The following is a 14,859-nucleotide window of genomic DNA, read 5'->3' as shown; positions in this document are numbered from 1 at the left end:
TCCTTGCTTAATAAACTTCTATGGCTTTACTCATTCTCCTTTGTCCACAAGATTCATTCTTTGACTCCATGAGACAAGAACCTCGCTCTCCTGCTTCAACAGGCTTCTGGCCATCCACATATTCCTGCCTGTCAGAGCATCCATCATTCTGGTAATTAGATAGTGACAGTATTAGCCAGATAACCACAATCAGAACAAAGAGAGAGCATCCTTTAATGCATTCCCTTACTGACCTGCCCAACGTGCTGGTCACCCCGAAGAAAAATCATGCAATTATTTGCACCACAGTCTGTGTGTGTGTGTGTGTTGGGAGATGACAGAGGCGGCACCTACTAGAAGCCAGGTGTTATTTTAGGTGCTCTGCATGCATTATCTTGTGTTGTTTTCACAATCAGCCTGCCACGTGAAAACTCTATTTTCTCTATTTTACAAAGAAACTGAGGCTCAGAGATATTAACTTGCCCAAGATCGCACAGCTAACAAGTAGTGGGACCTGGCCTCAAACCTGGAGGCTTCATTCTTACCCCTTATGCCCAGCTACCTCTCCTAGCTTTTGCTCTTTTCCCAGAGATGATGCAATTCAATCCCATAACACATCCAGGGTTTTTTGGCTTGAAAGAATTTTTTCCATGACCCCATTCCCAGCTCATGCTGCTCCCTAATCCCGAGAAAGAAAAGTCACCAGATAAGACAGTATACTTGTAACTAAAATAACAATATCATCCCCAGAGGGCTGCTGGGAATATACAAAAGTGCTGTGTGTGGTTAAGCAGATATTACAGACATGGACTCGCTCTGACAGTGTATGCACTTGTGTATTTGGGTAGATCCAATACGTAAGATCCTCTCAAAAAAGATCTTGAGAGAACATTTATCCATCCAACAGATTTTTATTGCACATCTCCCATGTGACACTGGAAGAATACTAAATAGTTAGGTTAAGCTTTGCATTTCTGGGGCAGATGGAAGCAGGTGCAATGAGAGGAAAAAATAATGAACTCCATAAACGTGCCATCAGCCAAATTCTTTGACTGCAGTGTGGAAGGAGTGGACATATAGGGAAAAGTTTTGAAGGAAGTAACATTTTAATTAATCCTTGAAGACTGAGAAGAATTTTGACAAGTGTAGAAGGGTAAGAAAAAAGTCCAGGGAACACCGAGGGTAAAGACATTGAAGTGTTAAGCTGAAGTCAGATTTTCACCAAAGGAAATAGTCCAATATGATTGGTAGGTAAGAGCCTACAATCCTAGGAGGGGCTGGACAGACAGAAGGGGCCCAACCATTTATAGAAATATGAGGTGTTGTCTGCCCACCACCTATAGTGGCTTTAGACAGTTGCTCCCAGTAGTGCTGTCATCACTGTGTCCAGGCACCCACAGTTGTGGGGCAGGCACATGGCCCAGGGCGAGCTAATCAGAGCCCATATTAATGAGTGCTCCAGGGCTGGACACAAGATCCAAGCACGGTTAACCAGGGCTTCCCTGGATTCATGCAACGATACCAGAAGAAATAAGTGCCTCTTCTTCCTAGGATGAAAAGATATCAGTTTGGATGTGGGTAGCCATCTCGCAGGAAAGAGCTGAGCTTGCCTGTAGAGTGAAGCCAGGATGACATGGGACAGGAAGCCAGGAGATACCCAGAAGGCATTGTTTGGGCCCCCAGGTCCACCTCTGTCTGAAGCCCTAGATCCATCCTTGGACTTCTCAGTTGCATGAGTCATTAACTGATTTCCCTTGAGCCAGTGTGAGCTAAGAGTCCTGACTCGTACAACGATGAGGGTTATGCTAAGGAGTTTGGACTTAAGAGGCAGGCTGGAAAGCCACTGGAAAGCCTCTCTTCCATGCTTAGAGAGCAGACTTCTACTGCAGACGGAAAGTCTGTGGGAAGACTAAACAACCTTTCAGGGGCAGAGGCAAAATCCACAGAACCTTCTAATTCATTATGCAAATGAAAGAAGTTAAACCCATTCTACAGCTGCTGCAGAATGACATATTTGGCCGTTGAAACCTACCCAAAGAGCCACACTAAATGATAACATGAGTTAGACCTACATGTTATTCCCAATATTGTCAGCAAAATCTGGATAGTAGAGGCCTCACCCCACAGGGTGACAATATCTCAAGAGGAGCAGGTGACTTGTAAGGTCAAGGAATAAGGCCTGAAACAGCATTACTGTAACAAATGTGAAGGGTCTGGTTACCTCCCTCTCTGAAACCTAAGATGTTTGAAGGAAAAGAGGTGCTGAAGCATCTGCAGTTGGCGGTGACACCTGAGAACATGGGTGACCACCCCCACCCCACACATGCAAAGGCAGGGACTGTGCCTTTTGCTACAAATAGCTTTGAACTTTTCTGCTCACCTCCAGCCCTCACTTCTGTCTTAGGGAGAAAAGAAAACCACTTTGCTCTTAGGCCCAGGGCTAGTGCATCAGGTTACTCGTCACTTTGGCAGGTCTCTCTCACAAGATGAATCCTTACCAAATAGGAGCCACTCAGGACTGGGAAAAACTTCAAGTGGGCATTTGATCCTCTAGTGCTTCTAGATAAGAGAACATATAAGCCCAGCGATGTGCCTCTTCTGAACTGGAAGGGTCTGTGGCTGAGGCAACTTCTTACCATATTGATTTAACATAGCAACAAGGGGACCGAGAAGTTGGCATTGCCTCTCCTCAACCTCTGCCCACACCAGCTCCTCCTCCCACCACAAAACAGAAAGCCTAGGAGAAGTGGGAGTTCAGCCAGTTGCAACTTACCATAGGAGTGCTTAGCAACATGAATCTGCAAAGGAGGCTGGGGTGGGGGTGGGGGGACAGGGAGATCCCAGGACCCACTATGTCTGGAGCTTAGAGGACTCAGACCAGACTCTTGTAGCAATGGTCCCACTGTATGTGACTAAATCCCAGACTCATTTTTCACATTTCAACAACTCTGGAATAGGAATGCATCTGTAATCAATGGTGTGTCATACTTGAAAATTGTTAGCTTTTCCTTTCTTGGGGATTTTTGAAATAATGGTGCATTTTACAATCGATTTTTTTTTTTAGATTCAACAAAGTACTATATTCAGGACCACTTGCTCAGTACATTAAACTGAAACTCCCTATCCATTCCCCAGAGACATCTCATACTCCAAAAGACTTATTGTAGCAGTGGGAGCAGGAGAAACAAAAACTGGAAGAGATCCCAGTGCCACAAGAGTGGTAAATGGCTTACCCCACTCAGTTTCCTCAGAAGTTGTAACTTACAGAAGAAGGTATGGCCTGTGAACCATTCACATTTGGAAAATGGCAGACTGCTCCATCCTATACGAAGTCACCAGCTACAATGGCATTTCTCATCTTGATGCCTGAGTTGAGGGCACATGGTGGCAGAGGTGAAAAAATGATGGAGATGTTAGTAATATGATGATGACAATGATGAGACCTAACATTTAGATAGAACTTTATAGTTCTCAGAACTCTTTCCTGAGCATTGCATGACCTCTGGCCCAGCTGGCATCATCCCCCTTTCTACATGTGAGGACACTGAAGCACAGGCAGTGGGTGCCTCACGCAAGGTGGCAGAGTTAGTTAGTGGTGGGGAAGTGTCTAGACTCCTGAGAAATGCAACCTTTCCTTATGACCCTTCAACTGTTCCACAAAGGACAAGGGAAAGGTTTAGCCCTAAGTAGACCTTTCTTCAATCCTTTCAAGCTCACGAAGTAGAATAACAAATGGGATAAGTCTACTTTTTTACTAACATTCCAGGGGGGAAAAATGTTAGTAAATAGAGGTCAAAGGGCAAATTCATGTTTAAATGTCCTTGTTTAAAATGGTGCATACATTAATATTGATATTTGAAATTTTAGTATGAGAAATGTTAGCATGACTATCTAGTAAATAACGTGTACCTCAGAGCCCTATTTGTTAAAGTGGTACAAATTGAGAAAATAATAAGAGTTTCAAAATGTTGAAAGTAGTTACACAATCAATTAGCCCACTGCTCATGAGTGCCTTCAGCAAGCGATACACACACACACACACACACACACGGAACCTATGACAGAATTTTTCCATCATGGGAGCAGACAATGCAATCACCATGTGATTAGGGGGACAAGATAAACATGAAAACATATAACAATACAAAATAGTAAGGGACTAGCTCACATAGGGAGAAGGGGACTGGACTGGGATTGTCGAGGCAGGCTACTTGGAGAAAGAGGGATGGGAGATAGGCCTGAAAGCCCTGTTAGGACTTAGCTGAGCTGGGAGGAGGGAGAGGCAGCATTCCAGCAAACAGGTGAAGACACAGACGAAATGTTACCCAGAGTTTGGTATGTGGCAGGGTGCTCAGTGAGGGTCACTGGGGGGGGAAACAGAGATGAACAGCTGTTTCTCTAGAAGTTAGTCCAAGTGTGGCTGGAAGAAAGGGCTTCTAAATAGAGTCCTATGAGAGAGTTCCAAGGGCAGGTGATAAAGTTCCTTGAAAACAAGACTAAGACATTTGAATTTTAACCTGTAAATGATGAGGAGCCACGGAAAGGTTTTGAGCAGGAGAAGCAGTGGCAAGACTAGGCTTCACACAGATAATCTGCAACATGTCAGTGAGGAAGCCCATAGAAAATTCCCATGTAAAATAGTGGGAGAGGATCACTGAGATAGAGACCCTAGCTAAGGTGCATCCCGAGAAGGATACAGCTGACCTCAATGGTGGCCCATCTGCTCAGTCCTCAAGGACAAAGTACAGAGTCCAGGCTGTCGATGGGCAGACAAAGCAGGAATGTCCAACAGCAGTTGCACTACGGGTCTTCCACTCAGGAGAAAGGCACAGACTATATTTACATAGAAATAGACGGAGATAGAAATAGACTGGAGGAGGTAAACTTTTCCACACTAATAACTGTCAACAGCCAGTTTCATGTATCCTTGGGTAAATGCATCAACAGATGCCACATGGACGGATGATACACAGACAGACAAAGGACCTGTGGCATTTGTGCTTCTGATTCTCTCTCCTCGGCTTCTCTACTCTTTGTCTCCTCCCTCTCCTCCAATCTAGCACCTGATGTCACCGAGATAAGTTCTGACACTGACTTTTTTGGATAATGGCCATGTGCCATTCCGGCAACCAAGGACGCCTTGCCTCCGCTCTGCTAGAGTCCTGAAGATAGAAGCACCGGCTAAAACTGTGATTTACATCATTCATTCATTTATTCACTCCTCTCACAAATCTTTATTGAGTGCTTCCCATGGGCTGGCATGGTGCTTGGTGCTGGAGATACGGCTGTAGACAGAGCATTCTTCATTCATCCATTTATCAAATGTCTCTCGAACACATTCTAGTATAAAGCTCTGAGCAAAGAGCTGTGCTAGTCGTGGTTCCTGACTTCAAAGGATCACAGCCTCACAAGAAAGAAAATAAACCCCTACTGGCAGTATCAATATACATGAAGTCATCACCTTGCAGGGAGTCCGTTCACGACTCCAGTCTCAAATAAAGCGTTCCACTCCATGCACCCGGGGGGGAGGGGGGGTAGCAAAGGTCTGGGGAGGAAATGCAACCTTTATAACTGTCCTGAGCATGTGGGATTAACAAGTGCTCTTGTAAAAGTAAGTGCCAGCTGCGAAGCTGCCTATTGGCCCATTGCCTCCTCAAAGGCATTTATGTTTATTTATTTATTTGTTTATTTATTTGCTAGATTTATCACATTTGCAGGCTGTGCCATTTGGCCTCGGGGTCAAATAAATCTCTTTTAAAACTTTAACATCTTTCTTAAGCATTGTGTACCCCTGCGTGCCCCTGACAGACCTTTCTCAAGGCTTTATAAGAACAGAATTAAATCCATTTCACAAATAAATACACTGGGAACGATAGAGTTTAAATGCACCACAGAAAGCAAAAATAAATTCCAGGAAAAATTTGGAGGTAAGATGAAAGTGCCCCACATTTCTTTTAGAATCCTCTAAATTAAAAAAGAAAATATGGTAGGGGGTAGAATTATACTTCTCTTCTTCTTGGCACATGTCCCGATGGTAGAAGGTATTTGCTCCATGAGGATTTGTCACAAGGTGGAGGAAGCCGGCCAAGGCTCATAACAAAGTATGCAATGGAATGGAGTAGAATCCATTCTTGAGAAAGCTGGCCGTGTCATTTGAAAAATCAGCCGAAGCAGATTCATCTCCCAAGGCCTAAGGCTGCCTCTGGGAGACAGTTAAACACAAAAGAAAAGCTGACTCTTTGGGCCACCGATTCAGGTTATTTATTCTACTAACATAACTAATATTGTGTTAAATCATCCCTTCATTCAGTCATCAAACATTTATCCAGCACTAGGTACTCAGCACAGAATTAGCTGCCACAGAATACAAAAAATAAGGCAGGGTCTCTGGTTTTTAGGAGTATTCGTGCAAATTAAACATCACAGAATAATAAATCCTGGAAAAGTTGCCATCACAGCCCAAGGAAGATACTCAATATTAGGAAGTGACTGTTTCATGCCACATACTCCCAGCCTACCATTTTCTTGGGTTTTTTTTCCTCCTGTCCTCCGGAAATGGCAAGATACATTCATTCTACTATAAACCAACTTGCTTTTTCTATTACCTTTTTCAAAGGCTGGTTTGGGATAAACAGGTTTATTTAGAAAGACACAGCAATATTTGTTATTGAAAACATGTAATTTTTTGTTCTCGTGTTTACCTTAAGCCATGATTTTGATTTTGGATTAACCAACAGACTCCCAGCCCCAACTGCATTGGATAAGGGATCTTCTACTCTACAATTTTTACCACAATAACTAATAAAGACCAGCAGCTGTGCCTTAAATACCCGTGATTCGGGATCCCTGGGTGGCGCAGCGGTTTGCACCTGCCTTTGGCCCAGGGCGTGATCCTGGAGACCCGGGATCGAATCCCACATCGGGCTCCCGGTGCATGGAGCCTGCTTCTCCCTCTGCCTGTGTCTCTGCCTCTCTCTCTCTCTCTCTCTCTCTCTGTGTGTGACTATCATAAATAAATAAAAATTAAAAAAAAAATACCCATGATTCTCTACCATTCCCCCTGCCTCCTGCCAAAAAACAGAACTGATTAGTAGGGGTTCAATAAATATTTACTAGATTAGTTAGTTAAGTAGTTGCAAGCTCATATCATCTTATAACCAACATCTCCTCCAAAATCTCTAATCAAAATATGGCAAGATTTCTATGCAATTGACATTGTGAAGCTAACTCTACTTCATCATTCATTTATATTGTACCTTCATTTTCTAAAAAGAGTTTTGACAAAATTTGTATGCTCTCGGGCAAGCCAGTTTGCCTCTCTGAACTGCAATTTCCTTATCCCCACCGACCTCACCAGCTGGTTTTGAGGTTTTAATTAGATGTTTCCAAAGATGACTTGTAAACTGTCAGGGATAGGATAGACTAGCAATCCAGGAAGGCTGATATATGTTTTAAACATAATAGAAATTTAAAGTTTCTATTCAACACTACTGTCTTTCTATTTTTTTCAAAACAAAAGTTGTTATTATTGCAATTGTGCTGTCGGCTTAATAAATGTTAGCTACGAGTCAGTTCCAGTTTGTGTTAACTAAGTCTGGCAAACTTGTCTGAAGACCTACCAACAAATTGTACGGTCATTTCTGTGGAACTATGCAATCTGTGGTCCAAACAACGGACTTAAAAATAAATTTTTAGAACATTGCCCATTTATAAGTAGGGGTTATGCAGTAAATAGAGTTAAATGGACAAATAGAAAAACTGATGAGAATAATTTCAAGAGCAGAATGACACTTTTTGCCAAAGTCAAAAACCACATATTCCATGGATGTATCAAATTCTAACAGTGATTTTAACAATTTAGCAGGTTTAAGAGCAAACTGAGACATTTTCTTTCTGATCCTGACAGAATCATTTTAACCAGAATGGCAAATTCCCCACTGGTGTCCAGGACAGGGCGAGGGGCTGGGGGTGGGGGGTCACCAGAGCAGCCACCAATGAGAGATCTAATGTCAACCCCAAGACAGGACTGTTTAGCTATGGAATGAGCTTTCTCCAAAACTATTTGAAATACTCTATCCAAGAAAAAACCTAGACAAGAATGATTGAATTCTGTAAAGCTCACAGAACTCCTAATTTAATGGAACAATCTTGCCTTGCCAAAATGAACAGTCCTGTCCCTGCTTGCCCCCTGTGACCTCCCAGCCTCATACCTCACCAGTCTGCCCCATAAATCCTTGGCCTCACCCCCTGGTAAATGCCCACTAATCCCTGGAGACGCTATAGGCATGCAAGACCTGCTTTCAGGCATGCCATTCCTGACTCCTGCCTATGAGGCCTCTTGTGAATCTTTCGAGATCCAAATTCACCCTCTCTGTGAAGCCTTCCCCACATATTCCTCCAGAGACAACTGCTTCCTCCTTAGGCCTTTCACCATGTCAGAGCACTAACAGCTTGTGTGATGATTGTCTTCTGTCTGCTTGTCTACTCACTCTACGACCTGAAGAGCAGAAATCTCCTCAGGTACTCGTCTAAACGCTTTAACATGTATCAATCAACTTGACACTCACAATGGTCCTACAATGATGATAGCTACTTTCATTACTCCCACTTTATAGGGGAGGAAACTGAGGCGTGGAAGGGTTAGATGGCTTGCTCACAGTTACACCCCTATAAATGGCAGTGCTGAGATTTGAAAGGAGGAGCGCCAACTCCAAGGTGTATGCCCTAACTCGCTATGCTCTCCCCGCCCACAGTAATTTTGCAGAGCAGAAACATAAAATCTGGAAGCTGGCCTGAAACTTGACAAGAACTGCCTTTCCCCACAAGGAAGTCCATATCCAAGGGCAGCCCAGGACTTCCTCGGGGGCAGTCTATCTTCAGCGCTGCTCCAAACAGAAGGGATAGGAAAATTCTCATTTTGTGGCTAATTGAATTAGTGCCTCCCTCTCAAACGTAATGAAATTCAAAGCCATTTTATGAGTCCTCTTGGGACTCTTTTTAAAAATTCTTCCTCTGCTGTATTAGATTAGACGCCCTGTGTAAAATAAGGTCATATTCTCCAGAATATTTCTTTGTGGCTCCCACGTACACCAGGGCACATGCTGATCACACTTTAGTCTTCCAGGATCCCTTCCGGACATCCCAGGAGGAGATCAGAGTGTCTTCTAAAAAAAAAAAAAAAAAAGAGTGTCTTCTAAACACAACAACCAAACTGACCCTCATGCACCGCATGCTCTCAGAAATGCTATGCATTTCTGGATGTATCATTGAAACCATTAGCTAACACAACTCGGGGAGACAGAGGTGGCCCATTTTAAAAGAAATTACCTTTGTCCCTGACCAGTGCCACCACATGCATATGAACAGTCTTTGAAAAACTTGGCTGTGCTGTAGGGTGTCTGGGTGGCTCAGTCACTTAAGCATCCAACTCTTGGTTTTGGCTCAGGTCATGATCTCAGGGTCGTGAGATCGAGCCCCACTTAGGGCTCTGCACTTAGCAGAGAGTCTGCTTAGATTTTCTCCCTCTGTTTGTCCTCCTTCTCTCTCTCTCTCTCTTCAAATAAATAAATAAATCTTTATTTAAGAATTTCTTAAAAAAAGAAAAACTGGGCTGTGCCCTAAAAGATCTTTTGAGGACTACATAGTATCCCCTTTTATTAAACATATGACTTGGATAGAAAGTCAAAGCTGCATTCCCTCCCATAAATTGGTCTACACATCCTGAACTGGAGAGAAACCAAAGAAGGGCATTTCATAATTGTGTATTGATCTTCTCAAAACAACATTCCTCACCCTAACTACTATGGATGACGAGCTTATTCTCTGTGCCTGACCCTCCCTCCAGGGAGCGAATGCTGACTGCTGATTTTAAGTGTAGCGTAGTAAAACTGTGGGTTCTAGAACCAGGCTGCATGGGTTTGAACCTCGTTCCCCTGCTGCTACCCGTGTGACATTGTTCAAGTTACTTAACTTCTTTGCTAGTTTTCTCTTCTGGAGAATGGGTTTAATAAAGGTGCCTAACTCATATGGTTGATGCAAAAGTTACACGTGTTAATATATGAAAAGTTCTTAAATCAATGCCTGGCATTTGCTAAACCCTATAGAAGGGTTTGTGGTTTGTCTTTCTCCCCAACGTTAGTTTCTCCTGTGTCCCAGTGAGCTGGTGAAAGGAAGAGCCCCAGCCGTGGTCATTCACTCTGATGAGTCTAGGCTGATGCTCTTCAACCTTTTCCACATGCTGAGCCCATGAAAAATCTTTCTATTTAACCAAGTACATGCACAAATACATATAAAACCTAAGCAAATGTCTCATGAATCACTGCCTTTATCAGTTGCCATATGCTCTGAGATTCTCTATTCACCACCGTTCTGTTTTGTTTCTTTTCTTTGTGGTTTCAGGATGGGCACAGTCCACTAAATTTATTTCATGATTTACCAGTAGGTTGCTGCATATGGTCTGGGGGGTAAAATATAGAACACTGATCTAAGATAACCATCATTCTTTAAAATCTAACACCCCCCTATGGGGTGAGTACTATCAGCAAGTCCATTTGATGGGATAAGGGAATTCAGGCACGGAGGGATTGAATGACTGATGCAAGGTCTCACAACTTTCCAGCAGTTCACACAGGAACCTACGCTGACTGTCCCTGCTTTAGAAGTGGGCACTGACCTACACTGGCCAACTGAAGTGAATATGGACGAAGTATGTGGACATTGGCATCTGTGCTATGGCGTAAGTAGAGCAGATCTGGGGAGAGCTGCCACTGTGGGTGGCAGGCTAGATGCTGAACGAGCCTGCCCCTTGATAGGAAGTTTCCACTCGAGGCTCTCCACTCCAAAGTGCCTCTGTTCCAAGCTACGAAGTTCATTTGGCCAGTTTGCATTGGGTTTTCTTCCACTGGCGGACAAAGTTATCTGCATATCCTAACTGATAGTTGCCTGGTTGTGCCCCAATGTGAAGTAAGCAGTATCATTACCATTTTGTAGAAAATGAAGCTCAAAAACTTTACCAGGGAGTTTTAGCTAGTGAAAGATGGAACCAAGATTCAAACCAAGGTCTAACTTCAAGACTCTATCAAACAGCCCACAATAGAGGGTATATTACATTATAAAGGACAAAATAGGGGGGAGGGGTCTTTGTCCAAAGAAGAGTCGTCATCACCTGCACCCCCACCACCCAAGCACACTGTCTGCACTCTGTCCAATGCTCTTACCTCCTTTTCACCTAATCTTATGGCTATTTATGCTCATGTCTTAGTCTTGTGTCCTCCACGAGACTCTAAGCTCTTAGAGGACATGGTGCATGTGACACAGCTTTATAGCTCTGTGCCTGCGTGTTGAAATCAAGCAAGGCATACACAAGGAATCTATTGTCCTTAAATCACTCTTTGTCCCAGTTAGAAGTAATAAGGAGTAGGAAGAAAATGCTACAACACTTAGTGGCAAGTTTTACACAAATTTCACCCAGCATGGCTCACTGTCAGATGTGTGCTGTGTGCTGGTGCTCGGAGCTGTTCCTTACAACAGTCTCTGTCAGAGGGCGAAAGGTGAAAGCAAGGTGGCACGGATCATTTTAAAAACAAATAAAATATTGGCACTGCAACTGATGCCGGGGCCAGACCAGCGAAATCTGGTCCATGTGAGTTTTCAGGACTGATTTAATCCTATCCTTAAAGCCAAACTCACATCCACTTTGAACTGTGGCCTGGCTCTGAGTTGGTTTTAAATCTTGGGACCCATGGCTTTGCCAATATTTTATGTGTTCCCTCGGAAACTCTTGGAGCACCACTGTGTTCAGGACGCAAACAGCTCTGACCATGGTCTTCACCACTTACAATCCTTTAGTGGCTTCTCTGTCTACCAAGATTTGGTGTAAACTGACAGACAGTTGCCCCAGATGTGTCCTGCACTGGTTTGCTTCCTGGTCGCTGTGTGGGTCATGTCCATGCCGGTGCCCCTGCTTACATGCTTTTGTGGCCACGATGTCTGTCATGATCACATCTTTTCTGGAAAGCCCAGTTCCAAGACCACCTCGCTCATGGAGTCTCTACTCATCCTAGATGTGCTCTCTCCCAATTCTGAACCCTGAAAGCATTTTGCTTATACCTGTCTTAGAGCAACTATGACAATTATCTGGGGACTGGCTTCTAGCAACCAATTATAATGTAATACTTATTGTTATTGCTAACATTTATTGCAGTTTGCAAATGTTAGGCATTGTCTTCAGTGCTCTAAATACATTAACTCCTTTAATCCTCGCTTTATCCTATGAAGGAAATGCAAATGGAAATAATAGCCAGCCTACTCTGTCAGGTTGTTGAGAGGACTGAATAAGGAATACGTGAAAAACTCTTATAACCCAGCTCCTCATGAGCCTGGCACCCAGTCAGTGCTCAATACATGTTTGTTACAACCATAGTCAGCATCAGCATCATCCCCACTTATCAAACCCATTACAGGAATTTGCATGTAACCGCTCCACTAGTGAAATCTGGAACTTGTGTACAGGTTAACCACTGCATTTTACTCTAAGTCCCTTTAAGGCTGACATTAGATGAATTCATCTTTTTTCCTGTTCGGGGGTTAGCACAGAACCTTACCCAGAGGCGGCCTATTAAGTATATGCTGAAATGAATCGATTACACCCCAAACCAGCAAGAATTTCACGATCTTAATAGGTGGTTTCCACTAGCAGCCGCTGAACAGCTTATTTTTCTGAATAAGGCAAAAATTCACACACCTACTGTATGCCTTCCTGAATGTGGGCCGAATTGCTCTTCTCCGATCCTTGCCAATGAAGCACTTTCCTGCAGCTATTAAAAATACCCTGTTCCAATGCGGGAAGTAAACAAATCCATCTATTTCTACAATTTCGGTGTGAGCAGAGCATGGTGCAAGTGGCCCAAGCGCCAAAGCCATCCCTCCCAGAGCCCCGCCGCATGAGGCAAAAGGACTTTAACCGCATTATCCACGCCCACGCTTCTCCCCTATCCCCCTCATCTCTGACTTTCAGTCCAGGCTGCTCAGGTTTGTTTATGTTGCCATAAATTAAAGGACACGCTTTTTACAGGCCCTCCATCCGCTTCACTCAAGATGATAGAGTCAGGGAAAGACGGTTTCCCGTAACCCTCTCAAATGTCCTGGTATGAAATTGCAGTAAGGAGCGTGCTTCCCAGCCAGGCCGTCTGATGCCTGAACGGGAGCGTGGCCACCTGCAAGTGACACGCCAGCGCCAGCAGGCCGCCCATTGGGCCAGAGCCGGAGGAGGATCGGTTTCAGCCACGCATGAGCCAAGGCCTCTCACCCCAGGCGATCCTGCGCCTCTCGGCTAACCATGAAAATCCTTCAGATGTGTCTCCTGATCTCTTACATGGCTCGATTTGACCACAATATCTCAATTTGTCTCACCGACATTTGGGAAGCCACCTAGGCTTTCACCCAAAGCCCCAGAGAGTCCCCCTGTGCAGAGCGCCCCCGCCACAAAGATCCCAAGTCCACTAGGGCTGCTGAATCTGGAGTGTCCAGGGTCCCACCCATCCTGACATGGCCCCTACTGCACTGAAACCGGGTCAGAGCCAGGGCTCTCGGCCACACTAGGCAAATGGCAGACACTGAGCTGCCTGTCTGAGAGGAGAGGCCAAAGGTTAGCACTCGAGAATGAAAAAATTTAAAAAAAAAGAGAGCCCCACCATTACTTACAGAGCCTTGTGTTTTGTTACACATGGGGATTACAAAAGTAATAGGCCTAGGACACGCACACATTCACTCTCACCCACCTTTCCATACCTCATTTCATTTGATATCCCAGCACTCTGGTGTCCCTGATAAATAAGTACACTGAGCCTCAAAAAGGTTTAGAATTAGGTGTCTAAGGTTGTTCAGCCAGTTAGTAGCAGAGTCAGGACTCAAACGACAGTGATATGTTTGGACCAGGACCTAGCTCATGTGTAAGGGGAAGAGAGTAGCCCTGACGGTAGTCCTCAACACTGGTCATGTGGGCCTCCCCAGAGATCTTTCAAAAATTACAGTCCTCTGGCCTACCACATGACAACCACAACCACAACAGAATGACCAGGGAAAGGGCTTAGATATGGATGTTATACTCATCAGTATTCTCCACAGAAACCATTAGGATGTGTTTATACAAAGAGAGATTTATTTTAAGGAATTGTTACACACATGTGATTATGGAGGCCAACAAGTTCACTTATCTGCAGGGGGAGCCATCAGGTGGGAAACCCAGAAAGCCACGGTTGCACTTGAAGTCCAAAGGTTGTCTGCTAGCAGAATTCCCTCTTACTGGAGAGAGTTCAGTCTTTTGTTTTATTCAGGCTACCACCCATCACCTGATTGGGTAAGGCCCACCCACATTATGGAGAACAGTCTGCTCTGATCAAAGTCCACCAACTTCAATGTCATACTCATCCAGAAACACCTTCACAGAAACATCTAGGATAATATTCAACCAAATACCGAGGCAGAACCAATATGACACAGAAAATTAACTATCATGGGTCATTTTACACATGCTTCTTCTGTATAGCCACAGATGCTTCTTCTGTATAGCCAGGGTGAGGAGCCACTAATTTGCCATTCCGCATACTCACAACCTCCTGCAACCTCTTCAAAACCAAAGACTGCCTAGCCATTAAAAAATTGCCCAGGACAGAGACACATGATGTATTTGTCTAAACCAGGTACTATTTTTTTTTCCCCAGGGAAAGTAGCGTGGTGGCTTCTGTAGGTACAGTTGTAGGTGTAGCCAAGAGGTGCAGTCAGACATTTTCTAGAAGGTAAGTACAACAATCACATCTTACACAGACCACTTGGCTTCAGGCTCCAAGTGGTTTCTGGTGAATGGCCAACATTTGTTCTATT

The 14,859-nt window shown here is 44.1% G+C and overlaps 1 long non-coding RNA gene across 1 annotated transcript in view; it reads right to left on the bottom strand.

Annotated features, from left to right (window-relative positions):
* The window catches only part of LOC144288295 (uncharacterized), a 59,107-nt gene that overhangs the window by 13,802 nt on the left and 30,446 nt on the right, over positions 1-14,859 (bottom strand). The window contains exon 3 of the long non-coding RNA XR_013356255.1: positions 3,245-3,345. This is a non-coding gene — a long non-coding RNA (uncharacterized LOC144288295). The remainder of the gene's footprint in view (positions 1-3,244; positions 3,346-14,859) is intronic.

The sequence above is a fragment of the Canis aureus genome, chromosome 18 (assembly GCF_053574225.1).
Source record: "Canis aureus isolate CA01 chromosome 18, VMU_Caureus_v.1.0, whole genome shotgun sequence".
Lineage (NCBI taxonomy): Eukaryota > Metazoa > Chordata > Mammalia > Carnivora > Canidae > Canis > Canis aureus.
This window is presented reverse-complemented; position numbering and strand designations above follow the sequence as displayed.